The following is a 26,698-nucleotide window of genomic DNA, read 5'->3' on the forward strand; positions in this document are numbered from 1 at the left end:
ACATCAGAAAATGTAAGTAGAGCAAACCAATCTAAATCATCAAATATGGTAAGACAACATCAATAGACATATTAATGAAGATGCTTAAAGATGCCAATGCCATGACTTCCATTGCAACTGAAAATATGGACTCAACCTGGAAAGAGAAAAAGAGGACCACGTAGGGAAACATTACAAAGAACAATAGAAAAAGAAGCCAGATCTATTAACATGATACTTGGAAGCCTGAACACACCAGCACAAGTCCAAAATAAATGGTGGAAACTTTTGGACATCCTTAGCGCTGGAGGGTTTGGAAGGATTAAAAAAGAAATAGATGTCTGAATTCATTAGAAGTATGTTTAGGCCAGAAACACACACCATTACATGTAACAATGGTGTCAAGTTGTGGGAGGAGATGGAGGTGGGGAGAACTCTGCCTGCTTGCTACAGAAGGTTTCTAACCATCAGAGGAGTGAAGTTCAAGAACAACCTTCTCAGGGAGTAGTGGGGACAAAAAACCCCTATTGTGTTAAGACTGAGCTTGATAAGTATACAGAAGGTGTGGTATGATGAAGTTGCCTACAATGGCATATGGCCCATCTATGACTGCGATAAGCAAAAATCTCCAATAGCTGGAAATGGAACACTAGATGGGGATGGCTCTGAGTTACTACAGAGAATCATTTCTCAGCTGTCTCATTCACATGCTCAGGGTCTAACTGACCATCATATTTGGGGTTGGGAAGGAATTTTCCCCCAGATCAGATGACAGAGACCCTATGTGTTCTTTGTCTTTCTTTGCAGCATGGGGCATGGGTGACTTTCTGGTTTGAATGAAAGTAAACAATGGATTCTCTGTAATTTGAAGTCTTTAAATCATGATTTGAAGACCAGTAATTTAGTCAGAGGTTATGGGCCTATTACAGGAGTGGGTGGGTGAGCTTTTGTGACCTGCAATGATCAGGAGGTAGACTAGAAGATCATGATGGTCCATTGAGGCCTTAAAGACTATGAATCATAAGGTCTATAAGAAGCCCCAGAGGCAAGCAGTTGGGGAATGCAGGTAATCAAAAGGGGTCCTCCCCTTCCCCCTTTTGCCCCCACTCCTCCGAGACATGGCTGAAATTTGCTAGAAGGCTAGAGCTTCTCACTTCATCACATTAGCACCACCACAGATGAAATCCCATGACTCATTCTCAGCCCTTCACTCTACTTATATAACACCCATACAATTCACCAAGTCACATTATAAATACATTATAGAGCTAGTGCAGCCTGAATTATCTGGAGGGTTTGTGAAATATAAACCTCTCTGCCATGTCCTCATGACTGCTTATGGCATGAAGAGCCATGATTTATTACAGTCTAGTCTAGTGATACTCCCTCTGCATCGATGTGATTATATCCTCCTTATTAAGCAGAAGCATAGAGAATTTGTAGATGACTTTGCATATCTTAATCTTGTGAATGTGGTTAGTGTGGAGCTATTGACAGAGTTGCTGACCTAAGGTAATGACTGGACAAAGGTAGATCATGTACAAGCATATTTGTAAAATAAATGAAAACCCAACCAAACCTGTATTTCAAAAGATTTTTCACACAATACATTTTTAACTGGGCGGGGTTTATATGCTATCATTATCCAGCTGTGGGGCATACCATTGGATAATCATTTAAAAACCTATGTTAACCAGTACAATCATTATCCAAAGAACAAATTGCATTGTTTCATGCTTAGGAGCCACAGTCATGGAGCAGGAACCTATTGTGCTAGGTGCTGTACAAACAAACCAAAACACTCCTTCGATTCATTGTCAAGAGTGACAAGAATAAAGTTATCTGGGTAATATTTCTACAGCAGATATCACCAGACTGTATCTGGTTTAAACCAGCAGCAATAGTTGTTAGTTAAGAACAGTTTATCAAAAAAATAGATTAGAGGGACTTTTGGGGGTTATAGAGGGTCACTGCTTCTGCAACTTGAGCTTTAATCAGTTTAGATAACGAAGACAAGCTTGGCATTTCTAATAGATTCTCATGGCTCCTGCATGTAAGTGTTATTCACCCAGATGTTCCACCCATCCACTAATTTAACCACATCATGTTCCAGAAGACCATTCCCATAATGTTGCACTTTGTTGGGGTGCTCAGAACCGTAAGCCACTGTGTTACCCCTATGCTTCAGCCTCTGCCAGTCTAAACCTCACCTTGCAGGTAACATTCAGGCCTGGTCTACACTATGGGGTTAGGCCTTGTCTCTGTATGTCTGTAAGGCCTGGGCTACACTGAGGAGGGGCGGGGGGGGCTCAAACTAAGGTATGCAAATTCAGCTATGCTATTCACGTAGCTAAAATCAAAGTATCTTAGTTTGACTTACCTGGCCATCCTCACGGCTGCGAGTCAACTGCGGCGGCTCCCCCATCGACTCCGCTTACTCCTCCTGCTGAGGTGGAGTACAGGCGTTGATTCAGGGATCAATTTATCGCGTCTAAACAAGACGTGATAAATCAATCCCCGATAGATCGATCACTACCTGCCGATCCAGGTGGGTGGGAACTAAACTTAAGTGCCTCTCAATACCAATTTAGTAACACCACCATCCCCAAGTGCCTTAGAGAGTCACAGTTGATTAATTAGATCAACACTGCATCAGTGTAAACACTGCATTGCTTATATTGACTGTTACTCTTTCAGGAGCCAACCTGCAATGCCCCACACTGACAGTACAATTTATACAAGCACTCCTGGTCAGGACATGCATCATTGACACAAGGAGCCAAGTTTGCTGGCACACACACACGAGATTTAATAACTGCAGTGGTTGTATGCAGATGTAGTTTAGACATAGCCTCAGTAAACCCCAGTTTCTGAACCCCCTGGAAGATCATTCTTCTGCAGTATCCAGCCCCTATCATTGGACACTCACAAAAATCATCATGACCTCTGACCCTCCCACCCTGCAGGGTCCTAGGGCCTGGGCTCCGGCCCAAGCCCAGAAGTCTACACAACAATGAACAGCCCCATGAGCCCAAGCGGGTTTTTCTTTGCTGTATAGACAAATTCTAAGTGGGATTCCCCCTGTGAGAGGACAGACAAGGTGTCTACTCCTGTCTTCTCTGAAGCATTCCATAAGGAGTGGACAGCTTTACATTTTTGTGGGCCCATAGGAACAGAAATGGGCTAGATCACTTTATAAGGCCCCAGAGGTTGGGGGGTATGTGACACTACTGTAACAACTTTACTTTCCTGAATAGTGCATGGTGATATAACCCCTGTGATGAATCTGACCCACTTTTTATATCTTACAGGCACCTACTGCACCTTTCTTCTACATTACTGAAGTCATTAGTGCAGCACAATTACGTCAAGGAACCAGAAAAGGATAAAGGTCATAATTAAAACCAGATATAATCTCCTTAACCTAGAGTATATGATCAGATAATAATGCAGGCTCAAAGTGGTCTATACTTGTACTGATGTTTCCTAATGATTTGTAGATCTTTTTAAAAGGGGATTTACTATATCAAAATTGCATTAAAATGCTGAATTTAAATAACTATTTTCTCCTTTTGTAGCTTCCTATTCAATTACCATGTTGTCTTTGTTACATAATGACTGAAATTGCGTTATACCATGTCTTTTACAATTGAAATTGGAAGGCTAGGATAGGCATATTGATTTCTGATGTAATCTTAATTCTGTAGGTCACATTGTAATCACATTTATTATTCCTTTAGTTTCAAAGGTCTACTTTGATAAAAATCTGCACCCTGGCTCTCATTAGTCAGTCATCAAGTTTGCTCTGTGTTAGCACGCACGTGGTGCAGTGGCTGATAGAAATACTGTAATGATCAGTGCAGACAGCACCACCACCAATAGATGGTGCTTTATCTTAGTGTTAGCATACAAAAAAAAAAAAACTTATGTTCTTGAATCTGATCTGTCGGTTTTAGCAGAAAGTTGAATCCTGTCTGGGTGTGCTGGAGTCATTACGTGCAGTGTTTCAATAAATCCCTGTGATTCAATAAGCAAGTATTACAATACAGATCCTTTGATTCAAAAGCAATTTTGAAGCAAATTCTCTACTCTCATACATAGATTCAGCAATATATGATTTTATTATTGGTTGGTCTTTTTATACCAACATTACACCACATAACAAGGAAACAGAGCATGAAGAATAAATCCCACAGCACATGCAAGTTCAGAAGACAAAAGAGAATCACATATCTGCCAGTTCACAGAACACAAGCATTATAGAATCATAAAAGTGGAGGGCTGGAAAGAACCTCAAGAGATTATCTAATCAATCCACTCAAAGTGAGGCAGGATTAAGTATACCTAGATCATCCCTATAGATTTGGGCAGGGGTGAAAGTGAGCTGGTAGGGGCCAGTACTGCGTACCGGTAAGAACCCGCACCCGCCCATACCCAGCCCACAGTAAAGCATTACCGCAGCAGCGCTTTAATGCCCCTGCCCCTTTTGCCTTCCCTGTCGGCGGTCCTGCTGGTAGGGTCCGTACCGGCCAGGTCACCAATGGAGGGGTGGGGGGGAAGGGGCAGCAACATTAAAACGTTGCTGCAGCAAAGGACCGTCCTTAAAGCGCTGCCATGGCAGTGCTGTAACATCACTGCCCCTTCTCCCTGTTGGCAGCCCTGCCGGTAGGGTCCGTCCCAGCAGGGCCGCCGACAGGGGAGACAAAAGGGGCAGGGGCATTAAAGCGTTGCCACAGCAGCGCTTTAAGAATGGTCCTTTGCTGCCGTGGCGCTTTAATGTTGCTGCACCCCCACGTCAGCGGGGCCGCGGCAAAGGACCCTGCAGTGCTTTAACGTTTCTGCCCCTTTTGGCCCCCCCAGCCCCGACTGTTGGGGGGGGTGGGGGGAGCAAAGGAAGCAGCTGCCCTGGGGCCGGAGATTTAAAAGGGCCGGGGGCTCTGGACACCGTTGCGGCAGCAGCAACATCCAGAGTCCCGGGCCCTTTAAGTCAACACAAGAGCCCTGAATGGTATGGGCCAGCCGGAATGGAACGGCTGGCTGGGGGATGCTGACCCCCCCCAGCCCCGCCCCTTCCACCCGAGGCCCCGCTCCTTCCAGGGCCGGAGCCGCCCCGCCCCATACCGGTAAGTGGCCTCAGTTACTTTCACCCCTGGATTTGGGTAACCGGTTCTTAAGAATTATCTCCAAGGATGGGGATTCCACAACCTCCCTAGGTAACTTGTTCTATGGCTTAACTAAATTTATATTTAAGTATTTAGCTTTTGGGTATTATTCTAAATCTGTTAGTACCTATACTAGCATATGTTTGATTATGCCAACTATTTGGATGGATGTAAAAAGTTTTTTCCCCTAAAGACAGCAGTATCTCATATAAAACAGCCATAACCATAACAGCCACCCTGCCAGCACACAGCAACTTGCATGCATAACAGTTGCTGAACACTGAGTAGAAATCACTAGTAGTTCTACAAATGGTGTATTGCCTCACTCAGAAAAATGAGATCAAAAATTTTTCCTCAAATTTCAATGACACACAATTTTACAGCACAGTATTTCCATCTTCCAGATGAATGATCTGCATAGTGCAGCAACAAGCTTTATTATCCAATATGGAGATCTAAAGCAGCAACAGCAAGATTTGAAGGAGAGCATCTGTACATCAAACAACCTGCTAGCCACAGCAAAGCATTCATTCAGTTCATGTGCAACAAGCAGTAACTAAGACCAGTTACAGTTCCCTACTTAAAATGTAGACCGAGAACCAGCCAGAATATATTCAAAATTTATTGTTACTGTTGATATGCAGTCCACAAACTGTAGCAAGTAAGGGGAGGGATAGCTCAGTGGTTTGAGCATTGGCCTGCTAAACCCAGGATTGTGAGTTCAATCCTTGAGGGGGCCGTTTAAGGATTGGGGGCAAAAATTGGGGATTGGTCCTGCTTTGAGCAGGGGTTGGACTAGATGACCTCCTGAGGTCCCTTCCAACCCTGATATTCTATGCATGCTTTGTGGAATTTGCTTTTCCATCTAATATTATGACTTCTGGAGAAGGAGCTGGGGCCAGGAGGGTAAATTCTTGCCACTTAACCCTGGGTGTCTCAAATGCCCTGCTTCTATGGGGTCCCAGCCTGTAACCAGCAGCAAGCAGACAAGTTTGCAGGTCATACTGAGTGTCTGTGCACTATACATCTCTGGATCAGCAACTCTGACTGCAGCAGCCTGCCTACAGCACAACATAGCTTCCACCAGCCTTGGTTACTACTTGCTGGGTGACCCAAACACACCCCCAGTCCCAAATTTTCCTAAAACCATATGCCATGAAGTGTCCAGATCTCTCCTGGGTCACTCAGAAATAATAAGGTGCATTTGCGCCTTCAAAAAGATAAAAGCACATCCCAGTTTAACAACTTAACTGGTGTAAATACATCCTTCCCTTCAAACACAGCATTGAGTTTGTTCATCATTAACAAAATTTGTTACATACTTACTAGAGCATAGGTTAAGAAATAAAAGTAAAGATGCTTACAAGAAAATAAAAGTGAAAGCACACATCTAAAAGTCTAAAAACAATCTACCAAGGTAAAACCTTTGCCTAACCAGGTTTCTCACCTATATTCAGTTCTCAGAGACTTCAACCTCCCCTTGGTTGAAGGCCCATTTTTCCCAGCTTACAAGACTTCTGATTTATTGTGGCTGTCTAATTATGGATGCCAAAACAGCTTCTTCTTTCTTCTCGGTCTCATAGTTCATTGACCTTCACTCAAGAGCCAGAATGACCTCATACTGTATCTTCCCATCCCTCTGCTGATCTGAATGTAAGTGGGGCTTCCATTGTTTTTGAACACACTATCCTCAATTTCACTGGAGGTAGTTACATAGCTCTGATGCTCCCTCCTGTCCAGGAAACTCCAGTTTCTCCATTTGTTTGGTTACAGACTGTAAAGCACAGCATTAATAAATTTGTGCTGGGAGTCTGCTACAGACCACCGGACCAGGGGAATGAGGTAGACGAGGATTTCTTCCAGCAACTCGCAGAAGTTACTAGATTGCACGCCCTGGTTCTCATGGGAGACTTCAATCACCCTGATATCTGCTGGGAGAGCAATACAGTGGTGCACAGACAATCCAGGAAGTTTTTGGAAAATGTAGGGGACAATTTCCTGGTGCAAGTGCTGGAGGAACCAACTAGGGGCAGAGCTCTTCTTGACCTGCTGCTCACAAACCGGGAAGAATTAGTAAGGGAAGCAAAAGTGGATGGGAACCTGGGAGGCAGTGACCATGAAATGGTCAAGTTCAGGATCCTGACACAAGGAAGAAAGGAAAGCAGCAGAATACGGACCCTGGACTTCAGAAAAGCAGACTTTGACTCCCTCTGGGAACTGATAGGCAAGATCCCCTGGGACAATAACATGAGGGAGAAAGGAGTCCAGGAGAGCTGGCTGTATTTTAAAGAATCCTTATTGAGGTTACAGGGACAAACCATCCCGATGTGTAGAAAGAATAGTAAATTTGGCAGGCGACCAGCTTGGCTTAACAGTGAAATCCTTGCTGATCTTAAATACAAAAAAGAAGCTTACAAGAAGTGGAAGATTGGACAAATGACTTGGGATGAGTATAAAAATATTGCTTGTGCATGCAGGAGTGATATCAGGAAGGCCAAATCACATCTGGAGTTGCAACTAGCAAGAGATGTTAAGAGTAACAAGAAGCGTTTCTGCACGTATGTTAGCAACAAGAAGAAAGTCAAGGGAAGTGTGGGCCCCTTACTGAATGAGGGAGGCAACCTAGTGACAGAGGATGTGGAAGAAGCTAATGTACTCAATGCTTTTTTTGCCTCTGTCTTCACAAACAAGGTCAGCTCCCAGACTACTGCACCGGGCAGCACAGCATGGGGAGGAGATGACCAGCCCTCTGTGGAGAAAGAAGTGGTTCAGGACTATTTAGAAAAGCTGGACGTGCACAAGTCCATGGGGCTGGATGTATTGCATCCGAGAGTTCTGGGAGTTGGCGGATGTGATTGCAGAGCCATTGGCCATTACCTTTGAAAACTCATGGCGATCGGGGGAAGTCCTGGACGACTGGAAAAAGGCTAATGTAGTGCCCATCTTTAAAAAAGGGAAGAAGGAGGATTCTGGGAACTACAGGCCAGTCAGCCTCACCTCAGTCCCTGGAAAACCCATAGAGCAGGTCCTCAAGGAATCAATTCTGAAGCACTTACAGGAGAGGAAAGTGATCAGGAACAGTCAGCATGGATTCACCAAGGGCAAGTCACGGCTGACTAATCTAATTGCCTTCTATGACGAGATAACTGGTTCTGTGGATGAAGGGAAAGCAGTGGACACGTTGTTCCTTGACTTTAGCAAAGCTTTTGACATGGTCTCCCACAGTATTCGTGCCAGCAAGTTAAAGAAGTATGGGCTGGATGAATGGACTATAAGGTGGATAGAAAGCTAGCTAGATTGTCGGGCTCAACGGGTAGTGATCAATGGCTCCATGTCTAGTTGGCAGCCGGTATCAAGTGGAGTGCCCCAAGGGTCGGTCCTGGGGCCGGTTTTGTTCAAAATCTTCATAAATGATCTGGAGGATGGTGCGGATTGCACCCTCAGCAAGTTTGCAGATGACACTAAACTGGAAGGAGAGGTAGATATGCTGGAGGGTAGGGATAGGATACAGAGGGACCTAGACAAATTGGAGGATTGGGCCAAAAGAAATCTGATGAGGTTCAACAAGGACAAGTGCAGAGTCCTGCACTTAGGACGGAAGAATCCAATGCACTGCTACAGACTAGGGACCGAATGGCTCGGCAGCAGTTCTGCAGAAAAGGACCTAGGGGTTACAGTGGACAAGAAGCTGGATATGAGTCAACAGTGTGCCCTTGTTGCCAAGAAGGCCAATGGCATTTTCGGATGTATAAGTAGGGGCATTGCCAGCAGATCGAGGGACGTGACCGTTCCCCTCTATTCAACACTGGTGAGGCCTCATCTGGAGTACTGTGTCCAGTTTTGGGCCCCACACTACAAGAAGGATGTGGAAAAATTGGAAAGAGTCCAGCGGAGGGCAACAAAAATGATTAGGGGACTGGAACACATGACTTATGAGGAGAGGCTGAGGGAACTTGGGATGTTTAGTCTGCGGAACAGAAGAATGAGGGGGGATTTGATAGCTGCTTTCAACTACCTGAAAGGGGGTTCCAAAGAGGATGGATCTAGACTGTTCTCAGTGGTAGCAGATAACAGAACAAGGAGTAATGGTCTCAAGTTGCAGTGGGGGAGATTTAGGTTGGATATTAGGAAAAACTTTTTCACTAGGAGGATGGTGAAGCACTGGAATGGTAACCCTAGGGAGGTGGTGGAATCTCCTTCCTTAGAAGTTTTTAAGGTCAGGCTTGACAAAGCCTGGCTGGGATGATTTAATTGGGGATCGGTCCTGCTTTGAGCAGGGGGTTGGACCAGATGACCTCCTGAGGTCCCTTCCAAACCTGATATTCTATGATTCTATGTATGAGTATCCATAATTCTTCTTGTAGTGTTAATACATACAGTTCACAATAATATCACCAGTGTGTCACAAGTTTTCATAAAACACCTCATTCATTATACCTTTGTAAGACACTAATATTTATACAATCAGCTGATTCAATTGCTTATCACTTGAGGTTCAGACCCCATGTCTTTATAGCCGGGATAAAGTTTCTCTTCCCTGGTAGAGTATAGATGCTAAGCTGTCTCCACTCTGACTTGTTAGATTTGTTGATCTAATATGTAAATTGACCTTAAATATGTCTGCCTGATTACTAGGTGGGTCAGAGAAGCAAGCATTTCTCTAGGGCAGACCTGTTTACCAACTGAGCCTGACATGCCTGGCTTAGACACACCTTAGTCATAATTGCAGCAGATAGACATAACTCTTAATACACACCCAGTACATACATCACACAAGAATATTAATCATCAGTGAGTTATTAGTTTTCCAGTGATATATTACATGCCACCTTTTGGCTATATATCATGACAGCAGTGTATTAAGTATAGTGAGTATGTCACGCTTGATGAAAGTTCTTGACACAGAGTAGTGAAACACAAGTGGGCCTCTGTCACAGTGATCATTATCACTCTGTCACAGTGATCATTATCAGCTTCAGCATAATTGTGTCAATGTATTACCGTATAATTAAAGCTAGTATCCCCACTGTGGATCCATACTTGTAATACTGGCAAAGTCAAAAGCAGAAAAGATCAGAATTGGAGATAACATTATAGCTATTGAATCCACTCTGAGGTCAAACTGCAGGGGGCATGGGGAAGCAATGGTACTCTATCAAGCTCCCTCCAATAAATTAAGTTCTTCCCATCTGAGAAGTCAAAATAAGACACCATCCATAGAACTTTAGATTGTGCAGATGTTCACAATGTGATCCTGCATGCTCTGCTTAGCCCTATCATAGTATCCACTCACCTCTAGAGCACCTCCTCCTGGATGCGCTGAGGATTGGCTTTTTTCAGATCTAACACCCCCTTCTGTTTCATGTTCCCTAATGCCTCTCTCCCAATCTGTGCTACTCAAGATGGTCTTTTCATGGCTTGGCCTTCCAGCCAGGTTACTGTGTGTTTTCCCTTTCAAAGGGTTATTAAAGTCCCTCCATCCAAAATGGTAGTCTTCTCCTCCCTCACTGCCAAAACTATGCCAGTTTCCCAGTGGCTGGTAGGAGAACCCAAGCCCAGCCTCTACTTTGGGTTTCAGCTCAGGGACCCTCTAATTAGCAGCCAAGGTCTGCACCATCTTAAACCTTGCTGCCATTTCCCTGAGCCTTTTCCTACACCCTCTCCCATAGATTCATTCCTTCCTTCCTTCCTTCCCTCCCTCTCTACTTTTCCACAGCATAGCTAGAGGTTCCCTCATTGCAGCTCCCCCCCCCCCCTTTTTTTTTAAACCAGCTTCCTGGCTTTATATTAGCCCCGCCTGTTCCTTCTCAGCTGGACCCCATTGTAATTCAGCAGTTACATTCAGCCACATAATTGTCCTCAGCTATGGCCTATCTGGTTAATTGACCCCTTCTCAATCTCATTAACCCCTTCTAGATTAGTGAGGGGTGAACACCCCATCACAGGTCAATTTTCTATGAGGTTGGGATGCTCTGTTGGGCTCCTTGGACTCATCAGTGGGACTTGAATGACAATATAAGAATTTGTATAAATAGGCCCCCTGCTAATATACGCTTAGTATGTTAATATATGCTTTCTGAAATAGTATAAGTTATTTGCTTAAACCTAATCAAGAAAATAATTATTTGATTCATAATCTAGGAGAAAATAAATTAAGCAAATATGCTCAGAGTGAATAATTTTAATCAACACTAATCATACTGGAGGTGCTGATGGTGAAGCACCATGAAAGATTCCTAAATACTCATAGCCCTTGCCCCTCTGGTATGAGCAAGGATTTTAATGAATACTTTTAACACCCACAACAGTTAAAAAAAATTAAATTGGAGTTTTTAAAAAAATTCTCATCTCTGATTATAATGAGCCAATCCTTTTCGAAGAGGAGAATCCTTTTGATCTTCAGGAAAAATATGTGTCCTCTTTGATCATATATGACATGCTCTTGGCCATTTTTTAACATTCATAGGTATACACACAACTCCATAGGTGTGCATAGTACCTTACAAAAATACAGATAAATAGACACAGTGTTTGTATTGACGAGTTTTAGGGCTTATCAAAATGTGCCAAATAGACATTCTTGGAGATTAAAGTCCTGTGCTTACCAACATGTAAAAGAGGGGCAGACCTCTTTTGCTAACTCATTATGTTAGGAAGTGTTAGAACCCTGTATATTGAGGCTGTTAAATTCAGCTGACTCATTGAGGCAGGTGAAGATTGTCAACTCCAACCAGAATATAAGCACGGTGAGAATGGTTATCTAGGGAGAGGGAAACTGAAATTTTTGTAGTTTTCCTGATTTGCTCATGGAACAAGGGGTGCATTTTTATGACAATAGGATCATTCCAAAAACTGGATCAATTGAAGGATAACTCTAAAAACAGATGGAAATGGCACTGATGGCAAAAATTACATGTTTGTACAAATTTGTGAGCTCAGTGTTGTCAACTTTCATGATTTTTTCTCACTACGCTGGTGTTTTTCCTCAAGCCTAGCTCAGTGCAATGTAATTACCTAAGTATCTCAGCTTTACACTTAAAAACAAAGCAAGTTTCTATCCTTCATGGTGTGACAGGTTCTCCGGGGTGCAACCTGGAATTGGGGGTTTCCACTGAGCCCTCTGGCTTATCAACCTTAGTTTCCTCATACACTGTGATGGTGTTGCTAAGCAACGAACCTCTGTAAGGTACTGCACTCACACAGACATCCCCAGGCAGGGACACACCTAGCTGAGTTACATGAATGCTTTTTCCAGCCACTCATGAATTAACAATAGAGAGGCTCCAGCAAATTCCCCCCCAACTCCGCAGCCTAGGACCCCAGAGCTGTACTGTCTTGCCCTGGTCAGACACCTGACCAGTGTAAGTTGATTACCCAGTCCGCCCTTCCCTCAATGTGGAGCAGAATGCACCAACTCTGTTCCTAAGCAGATTTCTCAAGCACTTCAGCCAAAACACACTGTTTTAGGTAAAATATAAAACAGATTTATTAATTACAGAAAGATATATTTCAAGTAATTATAATAAGCATACAGATCGGAGTTGATTACCTAAGAAATAAAAGAAAAATCACAATCTGAGTTCTATAAACTAGACAGGATTTGAATCAAGAAGTGTCTCTCTCTTCTAGACAGACAATACAAGCAGGTCACAGATCTTCCATACACAGGCGGGAAGTCTCTTTCAACCTGGGACCACCTCCCCAGTTTAGTTTTTGTCCTCCAGACGTGTTTCCAGGTGTTGAGTTGTGGGGGGAGTGAAGTCAAGAGATGATGTTACTTCCCCTTTTTTATAGCTTCTTCCAGCTTGCTGGAAAAATCCTTTGCTATGATATGAGTCAAGCAGTCTCCATTGTCTACGTACGATCTCTGAGAAGTCTCCACTGTATACAGTTCCTGTAATAGTCCTTAGGAGCGTGCCATAAGCAGCATCTGGCTGCTCCATTGTTGCACCTGAAAGACTCATTGTGGTTGTTCCCAATTTAAAAATACATTTCAGTAACACACTCAAAGCAAAACTTCATAACTTCCCATCCAATGATAGCACATACAATCCAACAGGATATTAATGTTCAACAGATCAAGACTTTTTAAAATGACCCCTTGCAAGGCATACTTTTTACAAAACGTATCATAATTATATCACCATGGTAAATATGGGGATGCCAGCATAGTGCTTTGGAGCACAGAGTGCCAGACATGGTTTCAGAGAAAAATTTGGAGACATGAACATTAAAAGCTACAGTTCCAGAAAGCAAATAAAAATAACCAAACATGTTTTTTCTTAAAATCTCAGTGTTTAAACCAGTCTCAAAAAGAAAAGGAGTACTTGTGGCACCTTAGAGACTAACCAAGTTATTTGAGCATAAGCTCTCGTGAGCTCCAGCTCACTTCATCATATGCATCCAGTGAAGTGAGCTGTAGCTCACGAAAGCTTATGCTCAAATAATTGGTTAGTCTCTAACGTGCCACAAGGACTGCTTTTCTTTTTGCGAATACAGACTAACACGGCTGCTACTCTTAGACCAGTCTCGTGATTTTTAAATGCTTGGAGTTGGTGATACCGGAATTTCATAAGGCTATTACTCACAAATAGTTGAGAATTCACTCACACAGTTCTTAAATACTCTGAAAACCTGGGCTTTTGAAAATGAAGCAGGATTGGCTAGCTTTCAGTAACAATGTTCAAGTATGGATTAGTACTGGTAATGTAATGATATAGGCAAGGAATTTACTACAAGTCACTTTTATATAAATATTACATAAATAGCAATCCTGCAGATTATTACTGAACATTTATTCAACCAGCTCTTCATTTATCAGGACATACCTTTACTAAAAAGAGCAATGTTTAGTTTTTATTTTTCTCTGTAATCATCACTCCAAATTCTTAATCACCTTTGCTTCTGATTGTCCACAAAAGGGTCCTGATCCTTCCAAGAGACTTATACACATGTTATAAATGGTACAACTTGCAGTTCATAAATAAAAGCATAGGAATAGGTTTTGATGGGATGGAATTTCAGTGACACAATTTTGTTCCAGCAGGAAACAAGTGCCTTTGATAGAAGAGAGGACATTATCCCTCTCTGAAGCCTTTCTATCCCAGGTTTCAACTGATGACAGTTTGCCCCAGCTGCAGCTACAGATCACCCGTTGATATTATGACATTCTTGTGACAGAGTTCGTAGTACCCATGGAAAATCAGGTCTACACTTGGGCATTATCAGTGTATTGCTGGCAGCAGCAACTGTGACATCACACCACCTCTCCAAGCATAAGAATGGCCATACTGGATCAGACCAAAGGTCCATTGAGCCCAGTGTCCTGTCCTCTGACAGTGGCCAGTGCCAGGTGCCCCAAAGAGAGTGAACAGAACAGGGCAATTATCAAGATAATTGATATTGGAAGATATTGAAGAATGGGCATGATAGGACGGATCCTTGAGGAATTCAGTAGGTGAGAACTTTGGGGAAAGATGAACAGTTGCTCATTACCTTCTAGGTTTGTTCGAAAGTAATGATTGCAGCCATTGCAGTCCTGCGCCCTCTCCTCTACATAGATCAGCTGCACACAAAGTTTAACTTATCAAAAACTGCAGAGAGGCCAGATAGTTTGAATATTGGAACATGACTCCTGTCTTTGGCATGAAAAGGTCACTTTCTGCTGTGATTAGGGGTCTCTCCATTCTGTACCCCAGTCCACAATCTGATTGGTAATAGCAAGCCTCACATGTTGCTGCAGTTCAACTGACACTACTTTCTCAGTGATTCTGCCTATTGAAGATGGGGCAATAGTTGCCAACTTTTTCTGTGTCAAGAGAATAAGAAGCAAGTATTGTGTCAATAATGTTCATTAATATTTAGTGTACTTGTTCGTTCAACCGTTTCAACACTAAATGAAAATAATTAAGTACATTAATATCTGAGAGTTGTATGCTTAATTTGGACACAAATAATAGTAACAGTTGATGAGAGAGAGAGAGAGAAAATAACATGATTAATTTGAAAAATAGCTGCAGTGAAAGAAATAAAATAACCTATAGACATACAAAGCAATATCAATCAAAAGCTGTGCTAATTACATTGACAATAAAGCAGAGCAATAGTGAAGAAAAATGCATGTTTTTAAAGCTATAAATCATTACTACAGGCAGCTTTCATGGTAGTACAAACTGTTCCTCACATAATAAAATATAGCTTTATCTTTGCAGCAAAATACATTTGTAAGAACTGCAAGTACCTTAAAGGAGATCACATAACTCTGACCAAGAAGTGAGAGAGTCCTGTGGTAAGGGCCCAATCCTGCATCCACTGGAAGATTTGCCATTGATTTCATAATAGGAATAGGAGCAGGTCCAAAGTTTTCTAATGGAAGAGCTCTCAGAAAAGTAAAGGCACTATGCATTTGGCACAAAAGTTACAATAAATAATGTACCATCCTAACTGCCAAAAGTGAAAAGTTGAAAGCTGAATCTTAATTAATATGAATCCTTCTTCAAATACTTGCATTAGTTACCAGCAATAAAAACCAGACAGCCACAAATGGCCCTGCATTATTTGTGCATCCAAAAGTCGCAATGCCATCAATACAAATTTTAGGTTCAGAAAGAATGATTAAATATCTAAAAAAAGGCCTAGACTTCAGAGTTCATAAAATTCTACTGCTGTCTCTAAACATCTTACTAAGCATGTATGTGTTCTTACGTTATCAGTGGCACAGGTAGTAATACTGTAGTTAGGGTTCCTGACACTTCCGATATAAGACTTGTTTTTCAGTTGCTTATAACTTTGCCAAACTTTAGCTGTTTGAGCTTTTCAATGATGTCTGCCTTAGGCTGAATTTTTACAAAATTTTTCAGCAAATATGGTTCAGCCATTTCTCATGAAGACATTAAGGAAAAATTCATTCTCCCCATGTTAAAAATATCCTTACAACCATCTCATTGTAGCTCTAGCAACCCCCATGCTTTGGCAGGTTTTGAAATTTGACAAGGGGCTCGTCCTGCTCCTCAAGGATGTCCCTTTTGTTGTCCCTCTTAAAATCCATCCAGATGTGGTCAAGTTATGAACCCCTAAAAATCTGAGATCACAAATGTTCAGTAGAGACTTGTTAGAGTTCAGCAGCTAAATTACCTGAAGAGACCATCTGAACTGAGCACGTTTCATCCCAGGACTGCAGGGGCTGAACAGAATTTTCCCTACAACTGGTCCTCTGAATTGCTATGGGCCACAACCACAGGAACTAAGAGAAAGGAACCTGTCTCTCATGTGCTCTCCATGTTCCCACTGTTGGGGTCTGGACAGCAAAAAGGGGGAGGAAGCACCTGGCTCAAATGCAGAGGGATGTGGAGCTGGGCCTGGGTAGAGGGGTGTCAAGAAAGGAGACTAGGAGAAGAAAACAGGAATGGTTCAGTGAACTGGAATGAGGATCCAGAGAGGAAGGGGAGATTGGGAATAAGATGAAAAACCTAAAATGGCTGAGGTGGAGACTAGGATTGGCTGAAGACCAGCAGTAGAAGGGGTCAGGTGTGGTGGGGAACAGGGATAGAAGGGTCTGTAATCACGAGAGAATACTCCCCTCGGAATCCTGAAATAGAACCCAGTCTGAATATTCTTTGCATTTCAGACTCTTGAGGGGAGTGAGGTCTAGGGGCACAAACCCTTCTACCCCTGCCGCCAGTCCAGTCTCTTTGTGATGCCAGTCTCAGTCCTTGCCTACATGGGCTCCTCATTCAATCTCCATTTTTCTTGTACTCACTCCCACTCCACCTCCCCAGGTTTCTTGTCCCATTCCCCCTTACTCCCTTTTTGCCCTCCTTACTCCATTTCCCCCCAAGCTCCCACTCCTAGTTTCCCCCCGAGATCCTTGGCCCAGCCTAGTCCTGGCATCCCTAGTCCAGCTCTTGTCCCCTCTGCATTGAAGTGAGGTTGTTTTCTCCTCCTCACTGACTGAGCACCAGCAGGGAGTCATTGAGACCACAAAAGAGACAGTTTCCCTGCCACAGTTCCGGTGTCCAGTGCCACAGTGGCTCCAGGATGGGAGCAGTACTTGGTGGGGGAGGGGAGGAAAGTCATGCTCAGCCCCTGGGATGGAGCATGCTCAGTGCAGACCATATCTTCAGAGAATTTGTTAAACTCTAACATATATCTACGGACCATGTGCAAAGTGAGATTTTTCATGAGGATCAGAACTTCACCAATTTTTTTTTGGAGGGGGGCATCATAGCAAGACCAAAAGACCTCTCCCACACCGCCAAATTTCAGATCCCTTCTCCAAAGCATGAAGTGGCCAGAGCTTTTCAACAGAACAGTCATAAGATTTTTTTTTTTTAAACAGGAGCAAATATGTATTTTCCCTATTCTCATTCACAGAAATGGGTGAACCATTTTTTTGCTGAAACTTCCTCTAAAAAACTCGGCCTAAGGTATGCATCCAGCATGGAAAATTTCATTCCAAATAATTGAAGTCTCAGTATGTCTCTTCCTTCTCCTGAACAGCTCTGTGTGACAAGTCACTGTTCAATTTTTCCATCCCACTCAGTATCAGTTTCTTAGTCACTGGAGTAAATTCCAAAAAGGGACGAAGTCCTAGGAACAGACTAAAGCTCATCTGTCTGAGTGGCTGCATCACAGAGTAGTTTACTGGATACTTTCAATTTTGCTTGAATAACTGTAAAAATGGGTGGGAGGAAATCTGGAGTAAGTTGATCACACTTGTGTAACTGCAGTGTGATTGCATTGATTTCAAACAGGGACAGATAATGGGAACTGTCAGGCCATCTTATCTGTAGATAGTGCTACTAGCCTCCCCTACAATTAAAGTATGTGAGAGAGATTTAATAGGCTATAGAATTATTTAATGGTGTTTCCCTTTCATTATGTGGGGTTTTATTTATTACTGCTGGATTTACCATGACATTTTCTTCCCATCTTCCAGCTTGTCTTGTAATTTGGCCAAGTTTCCTGTTCAATATTTTTTTGCTTATAATATATATTTTTGTGAAGAAATTAAGAGTCTTTTAGCTTTTGAAAGCCAGGTAAATAAGAACAAATGTTCTCAATATTGGTAGCCATTTAAAAGAGAGAAGAGCAGGCCAAAGACAGAGCTATGGCCAAGCTCAGGGTGGAATGGACATTGTTTCTTTTCAAAAGGTGTAAGAACTGCCGTTCTGTATTGTACTATCCCAGAGCTCTTGAACAAATTCTGATTGAGTCACCCAAAATTCTGCCTGAGATTCCTACTGCAGTGCTGTCTCGTCATGCATCCTACATAACTAATAACTTAAAAGCCAAAATCTGACTGTTAGTTATCATCAAGATGTGTCCTGTATTTTCCCAGACTAGAAACACAATCTCTTCTGTATTTCCTCCCTCTCAGAAGTTTTTAGTACCCGTTAAATCAGAAACTTTTGACATTTCTTGTCCATGGACTCTGTGTATGTGTGTGTGCGCACGCACGTACACATGAGAGAGAGAGAGAGGACAGAAAAGCAGTAACAGACTGTGTTTTAGCAGGTATCTTGTGGGATGACATTGTGAATGTGTTCCTGCCCAGCAGTACCCAACAAAAATAGTCTATATGTTATCTTAGGACAACACACAGAAATTATCAACCAGGACCTATGCAATAACCTTTCAATATGTAGTTTGAAGGACAATTTTCTTTTCTCTTTCCATACAAAACATGAGATTCAATAAAATAAACTAGTGGGGTTTATCTTGTGATGCATATTGCACCCACTACACAGCTTCACAGGCTCGTATAAACAACATGTTAAGATGATTCATACATTCCAAAGCCAGAAGGGATCGTTGTGATCATCTGCTCACCTCCTGTATAACACAGGCCAAAGAACTTCCCCAAGTAATTCCTAGAGGATATTGCAATGGGGGGCTCCACTCACTGCGGTGGCACCTCCTGCTAGCCATCCTGGGGGATGAGCTCTGCCAGTTGGTGTGCCCTCTTCAGGTGGTGGCTGTCCCATCGTCCTCTCACCCTGTGGACTGGCCTCACCACAGGAACTGCAGCATCCTCTTCATGACCCAGCCTCCAGGCCAGGTCACCATGTTCATAGGTGCTGGATCTAAGGGTCCCGGGGTGCTGCTGCACTCTCTGGCTTGAAATTGTTTCCATTATATACAGGGTTTATAGTTTGGTTAAATGGCTCTCCGCACCCCCACTGTACAAATTGCTCTAGCACACCTGCCCATATTACCCCCTTCTAGGGTTTACCCAAAGTATTTCTATGCAAACAGTCCTAGGCAGTCCTTCTGTGCTGTTCTGGTGATGCCACTTCCCCAGTGGCCAGTAGGGGAACCCAGCCTACTGATTATTCTGAGTTTGAGTTCAAGGAATCGCAGTTCTGGGCTCTAGCCTCTCAGCCCTCACTGCTTCTTCCCTAGACTGCTTCCTACTCTTCCTGGTTCCCCCCACCCCACCCCAGGAATACCCATTCCAAACCCATTCCCCCTCCCTCTTCCCAGAGAGTGGCTGCTGCCTGCTTTCCTACAGCCTTCCTGAGCAGCCTAATTAACTGATTGCGTCCACCTGGCCTAACTCAGCTTTTGCAAGGCCACTGTGAGGTGCATACCCCATCTCATCTATCTTTTGGGAAAACATCCAATCTTGATTTTAAAATGGTCAGTGATGAAGAATCCACCACAATTCTTGGTAAATTATTCCAATGGTTAGTTACTCACACAGTTAAAATTTTGCAGCTTGTTTCCAGTCAAATTCAAGCCATTGGATCATTTTATACCTTTCTCTGCTGGAGAAAATGAACTCCTTACAGAAAGTGGTGGGGGGCTGTACTCTCCATGAATATCTTGAAAAGCCACAAATGCTGTCATGCACAGAGAACACACGTTCAAGTTGCTAAAATATCAACCATACAGCCTCTTGCTTGTTAAAGGTAGACAACCAAGGGGCCTAATTGTGGATCCCCATTATAGTCAGTTGGGGCTGTGGATATACAAGGAATGCAGGATCAGGTTAGAGAAACTAGATGAGATAACAGGTGTCTGATGAATGTGTATGGTATCTCCAATAGTACTGTTATAATCTCAAGATACAATTTTCAACTCCGCACAGAGTACATATGAGAAAGGGGATAAGTGAAACAGATGATAGATTTATTTTTCTTCCTCTCAGATAACAGGAACTCAGTAAATCTGTGGAATGGTCAAAGCTGTTGAAGTAAGGATATTGGTGTCACTCAGAAAACAAATAGATGTGATAAAAAAGGATGGATTCTAATATATATTATTGGCAGAAAATGATCTTCACTCACATTTTCCATTTGTCAGATGTATCCAGTCATCATTCTAATATTCCACAAAGAACTCTGTAAATGATGAAGAAATTATATAATAGAAAAGCCAGTGAACAAAACAAACAAAAAAAGTCTTTGGATCATCAATGAATATAATTGATTCTCCATAACTTTAATAAAATAAAATAAAAGATTGCACTGGTAGAGCAGTTTCCATCCAAAGATCGCAACACCATTTGCTAAGATTACATGGGATTTTCTACACAAACACTTAGTTCACGGCAAACTGAGGTGTCAATCTACACTGCATTGGCCTCCTGAGCACTAAGTATTCATGTGGCTCTAGTGCTTTTAAATCTACTCAGCTTTGAAATGGGCATAGGTTAAAACACAGCAGGTAACTTTCAGTGCAGGGCAGCAGGGCCCCCATGGATATTTCGTGCTCACTGGGTTACTGTGGGGTAGATTTACACTCCAGCTTGCTGCAACCTCAACATTTGTGTAGACAAGTCCATAGTATCATTATTCCCATTTTTAAAATTGGGAACCTGCAGTCAATGGGATACAGCATCCATAAGGCTTTTGGTTCAGGAAAGAATGTAAACATGTTTTAAAGTTAAACACATGCTGAAGTGCCTTCCTGAGTAAGGATGACTTCCTGAATTGGAGCCGTATAAAACAGGAACATAAATGAAGGGAAATCAATCATCTTAAAAACTAGTACTGGATTTACTACTTCTTTCACATTACTAATTTTTATCCCTCCTGTCTCTGACTCTTGCATACTTTTGATCAGAGTGATATCATTGTGGGAGGTCAGGACTTAGCCTTGTCCAGGGATGGGTGGGGAGACTTTTAATAGGACTGAATAATAAATATGCATGTGCAGTAAGACCAAGTGGATAGTCTAGCTGTGATGTTTAAGAATGAAAGAAAAAATGAACAGCTGATTTCATTTCTATTCCACTGTTCAAAAGAGAGTTCACCTTTATTTCCCTGACTGCTTATCTTCAGTCCAGTGTGTCAGTCAAAGTCAGTAAAATTTCCTCCTCATTATTTTCTCTTACTCACTGAATTTTCCAATAAAAATAAAATGGTTAAATTGTAAAGTAAGTGAATTACATGTTTACAAGATTTGAATAAAAGTGTGCTCCATGCTAAGCAATATTTCTTTTGTTACTATTATTTTGACCACAAGCTGCTCAGTATAACTGAGCAAGGCTTATTTGGAGTCCTGCTCTGTATTTACTTCTGCAAATAAAAAAAAATGAGGAGGTGGTGTTTCTTAATTGCAATACCATAGTTCCTCGATGATTTGAGCTCTTAAATTTAAACATAGGGCATGGGACTGAATAAGGATTATGCTTAAGAAAAATGTTGCTTAAGATGTTACTGTTATCCAAGCCAAAATGTGGTCTTTCCCTATGACTGTTATGTGAATAAAGGATAGTAGAACTGTACTTGGCATTTTATGATGGAGGGACTCACCCTCAACTAAGTACCACTCGCTAGGCAAGGGACATGGGTTCCAAAGCCCAGTGAATTGAGAGAGGCTGGGGACAGGCATGTGTACTGGGGGTCCCCTTCTGAGGGCCCTAAACACCAGTTTGATCTCTCCACTGTGTAATAACAGAGCTAATTTTGACTCAGTTAGGAGTCTTGTTAGGTGCTGCAGAGCTGACATCATGGATTCCTAGGCCTAAGAATTAGACCTACTTTGGGCTAGTGGTTCTGAGCATGCCAGCACTGACTCTCCCCCTCCCCCGCCCCAAGCCACTAACAGCTGAAATCACTGAGAGCTGAAATGACTAAAGAGCTGCAGTTGCTAAGAACTGAAATCACTGAGAGCTGTGTTAAGTACGGGGAGGAGGAGCTGAAGACAAGTTGGTGAGCAGCTAGCAGGACGGGTGGTGGAGAGGCACAGCTGGTGGTGAAGACTGCAGCAGAACCCCTTGGAGAGGCATGGCAATTGGCTGTCAACCCAACCAGCGGTGCATGTAAGATACCCCCCCATACCTCCCCCCACTTCCATCCAGGCTGGGAGGAAAACTCTGCAGATGAACTTCTGAACTCTGGGGGCTGCACTGACCAAGGAGAGAAACTGTTGGAGGGGTTACTTTTGGGTTGCTGGACTCAAGAACCACTCTGGGACGGCACTGACCAAGGTCAAAAACTGTGAGTGGAGTGACTGTTGGGTTGCTGGACTTTTAAGACCCTGAGGGGAAAAGGACACTGCAAGACTTACTTGGGGGTGGGTCTTTTGCTCATGGTTTGTGTTATGAATCCTGTTTGTGGTGTTTCCACAGCATAATGCCGCAATGTTTCCCTCCTTTATTAAAAGGCTTTTGCTACACTCAGAATCTGTGCTTGCGAGAAGGGAAGTATTGCCTCTTAGAGGCACGCGGGGGGGTGGTATGTAATTGTCCCAGGTCACTGGGTGGGGGCTCGAGCCGGTTTTGCAATGTGTTATTGAAAGGGAACCCATAGATACTGAACCCGGCCCTTATGGCTGCCAACTCTGACTGGTAGAAGGGTTACACATGTATGTGGTCTACACACTGCCAAAAGATGTGTGCAGCATAGATGTACACATAGGCTCATGACAGATTGCATGTTTTCTGTATTCTCTACAAAAATTAATGTTAAAATACATTTAAATTTGAGCAGAAGGAAAAATAATGTTATCTTAAACAGGGCTAAGATGGAACTATTAAAGATTTAATGAGAAGTATACACCTTTTTCAAGAGTGCTATGCTCACCAAGACAATCTAAGAAGAACAAAGAAACTGAATTAAAAGTAAGGTCTAGAAAATGAGGCTATTCCATTTCAGTACCAAAATCTATAGGGAGTAATTGTACTCAAGTTATGCCAGTGTTAGACAGTCTCAGCAGTATTAGTGTAGGAGAGGAAGAGGCTCACTGCCCAAATGCATTAAGTAACTTGGGGATAAAACAGTTGAGATATGGCAGGGCATCCAGAATGCTCTTCAGATGTATGCAGCATGACATAGTGGCTTTGTCTAGACTAGGATTTCAAGGCATGTCAGATTGAGTTACCTATCTCAATCTAAATAATACCTTCTAAAACTCTAGTCAAGAGAAAGCAATTGTACTTTAGTATATGCTAAACTGATTCTGGTATAGTTTATGTGGAAGGATCATCTTCTAAATTTCCTAAAATCAAATCTAAAGGTCTTAAACTGAGTCTACATAGTGATAGGTGGGGTTTCCAATAAAGTTAAACTAGCTCAATTCAAAACTGACCAGTTGAGCTAGCTTGATTTTAAAAAGCACCTTTCCCCCCTAATCTAGGCAAGGCCTATATTACTATACAGTTCTAGCATGGCTGTGGGGGCCCATCCCTCCTGGTTTGTCAAACCATTTTTTCCTGTGACTGTATTTAAACTGAGTTTTTAAAAAGAACAAGAGTACTTGTGGCACATTAGAGACTAACAAATTTATTTGAGCATAAGCTTTTGTGGGCTACAGTCCACTTCATCGGATGCATAGAATGGAACATATAGTAAGAAGAGAGATAGATAGATATAGATATATATACACACACACACACACACAGAGAACATGTACCAATGTGATATATGCCATTCTTTGCCAGCAATGCCCCTCTGCCATGTACATTGGCCAAACCGGACAGTCTCTACGCAAAAGAATAAATGGACACAAATCTGACATCAGGAATCATAACATTCAAAAACCGGTAGAAGAACACTTCAACCTCTCTGGCTACTCACTAATAGATTTAAGGGTGGCAATTCTGCAACAGAAAAGCTTCAAAAGCAGACTCCAACGAGAAACAGCTGAGCTTGAATTAATATGCAAACTAGATACCATTAATTTGGGTTTGAATAGAGACTGGGAGTGGCTGGGTCATTAAACATATTGAATCTATTTCCCCATGTTAAGTATCCTCACACCTTCTTGTCAACTGTCTGAATGGGCCATCTTGATTATCACTGCAAAAGTTTTTTTTTCTCCTGCTGATAATAGCTCATCTTAATTAATTAGCCTCTTACTCCACTTTTACATGTTCTCTGTATGTATATATGTATCTTCTTATTATATGTTCCATTCTATGCATCCGATGAAGTGGGCTGTAGCCCACGAAAGCTTATGCTCAACTAAATGTGTTAGTCTCTAAGGTGCCACAAGGACTCCTGTTCTTTTTTGCGGATACAGACTAACATGGCTGCTACTCTGAAACTTGAGTTTTTAAAGTATTTCCAGTCTGGTACAAAGAGGGCTTTACCATGAGATGGTCATGAACATTTTGCCAAAGTGAAAAAAATAAAAGTAACTTCCTCCCTACATCTCTCCACTTCCTCTCTGGTTGCACAAATAAAAGAAATCATACTTGAAATGCCTAAGTGAACAGCATCCTTACATCATCCATACATATCCAGAGAGAACAAAAAAAGTCTGTATCCTTTAACCACGAAAAATCAAGAATAAGGGCTAGAACTCTTATGGATCATAATGCATTTGCAAAAAACAGATGGAATTTGAACAAAGGAAGCTTTACAGTACATTCAGGGTCTGAGCTGACTGTTTTCAATACCTCCAGAAGGTGTGCATGAAGAACGAAGTGATTTATATATATTGTTCTTTCAAAGGGATCAGGGGTGTAATATTATGAAACATTTTCCAACCTGTCTTTCATGGCGACAAAGCTTCCTGTGCCATTACAATTAACCTTGATTATTATAATATTGCAGTCTTGCTGAAATGTGGTAATTATTGGCTTATATCTTTTGGTAGAGAAATAAAATGAGGTTTGTGGTCTATTGGTGGTCATTAAGGATCCCATGGCACTTTTTGTAAAAGCACATGTTAATATTGGCTTTTTAGCTACAATGAAGTTTGAGTATGTTCTGTTTACTTAGTTACAGGTTTCAGAGTAACAGCCATGTTAGATGCATCCGATGAAGTGAGCTGTAGCTCACGAAAGCTCATGCTCAAATAAATTGGTTAGCCCTGGTCTACACTAGGACTTTAGGTCGAATTTAGCAGCGTTAAATCGATGTAAACCTGCACCCGTCCACACAATGAAGCCCTTTATTTCGACTTAAAAGGCTCCTAAAATCGATTTCCTTACTCCACCCCTGACAAGTGGATTAGCGCTTAAATCGATGTTGCCGGCTCGAATTTGGGGTACTGTGTACACAATTCGATGGTATTGGCCTCCGGGAGCTATCCCAGAGTGCTCCATTGTGACCGCTCTGGACAGCACTCTCAATTCAGATGCACTGGCCAGGTAGACAGGAAAAGAACCGCGAACTTTTGAACCTCATTTCCTGTTTGGCCAGCGTGGCAAGCTGCAGGTGACCATGCAGAGCTCATCAGCACAGGTGACCATGATGGAGTCCCAGAATCGCAAAAGAGCTCCAGCATGGACCGAACGGGAGGTACGGGATCTGATCGCTGTTTGGGAAGAGGAATCCGTGCTATCAGAACTCCGTTCCAGTTTTCGAAATGCCAAAACCTTTGTCAAAATCTCCGAGGGCATGAAGGACAGAGGCCATAACAGGGACCCGAAGCAGTGCCGCGTGAAACTGAAGGAGCTGAGGCAAGCCTACCAGAAAACCAGAGAGGCGAACGGCCGCGCCGGGTCAGAGCCCCAAACATGCCGCTTCTATGATGAGCTGCATGGCATTTTAGGGGGTTCAGCCACCACTACCCCAGCCGTGTTGTTTGACTCCTTCAATGGAGATGGAGGCAATACGGAAGCACGTTTTGGGGACGAAGAAGAAGATGAGGAGGAGGAGGAGGTTGTAGATAGCTCACAGCAAGCAAGCGGAGAAACCGGTTTTCCCGACAGCCAGGAACTGTTTCTCACCCTGGACCTGGAGCCAGTACCACCCGAACCCACCCAAGGCTGCCTCCTGGACCCAGCAGGCGGAGAAGGGACCTCTGGTGAGTGTACCTTTTAAAATGCTATACATGGTTTAAAAGCAAGCATGTGAAAGGATTACTTTGCCCTGGCATTCGTGGTTCTCCTAGATGTAGTCCTAAAGCCTTTGCAAAAGGTTTCTGGGGAGGGCAGTCTTATTGCGTCCTTCATGGTAGGACACTTTACCACTCCAGGCCAGTAACACGTACTCGGGAATCATTGTAGAACAAAGCATTGCAGTGTATGTTTGCTGGCATTCAAACAACATCCGTTCTTTATCTCTCTGTGTTATCCTCAGGAGAGTGAGATATAATTCATGGTCACCTGGTTGAAATAGAGTGCTTTTCTTCAGGGGACACTCAGAGGAGCCCACTCC

Source organism: Lepidochelys kempii, chromosome 2 (genome assembly GCF_965140265.1).
Source record: "Lepidochelys kempii isolate rLepKem1 chromosome 2, rLepKem1.hap2, whole genome shotgun sequence".
Taxonomy (NCBI): Eukaryota; Metazoa; Chordata; order Testudines; family Cheloniidae; genus Lepidochelys; species Lepidochelys kempii.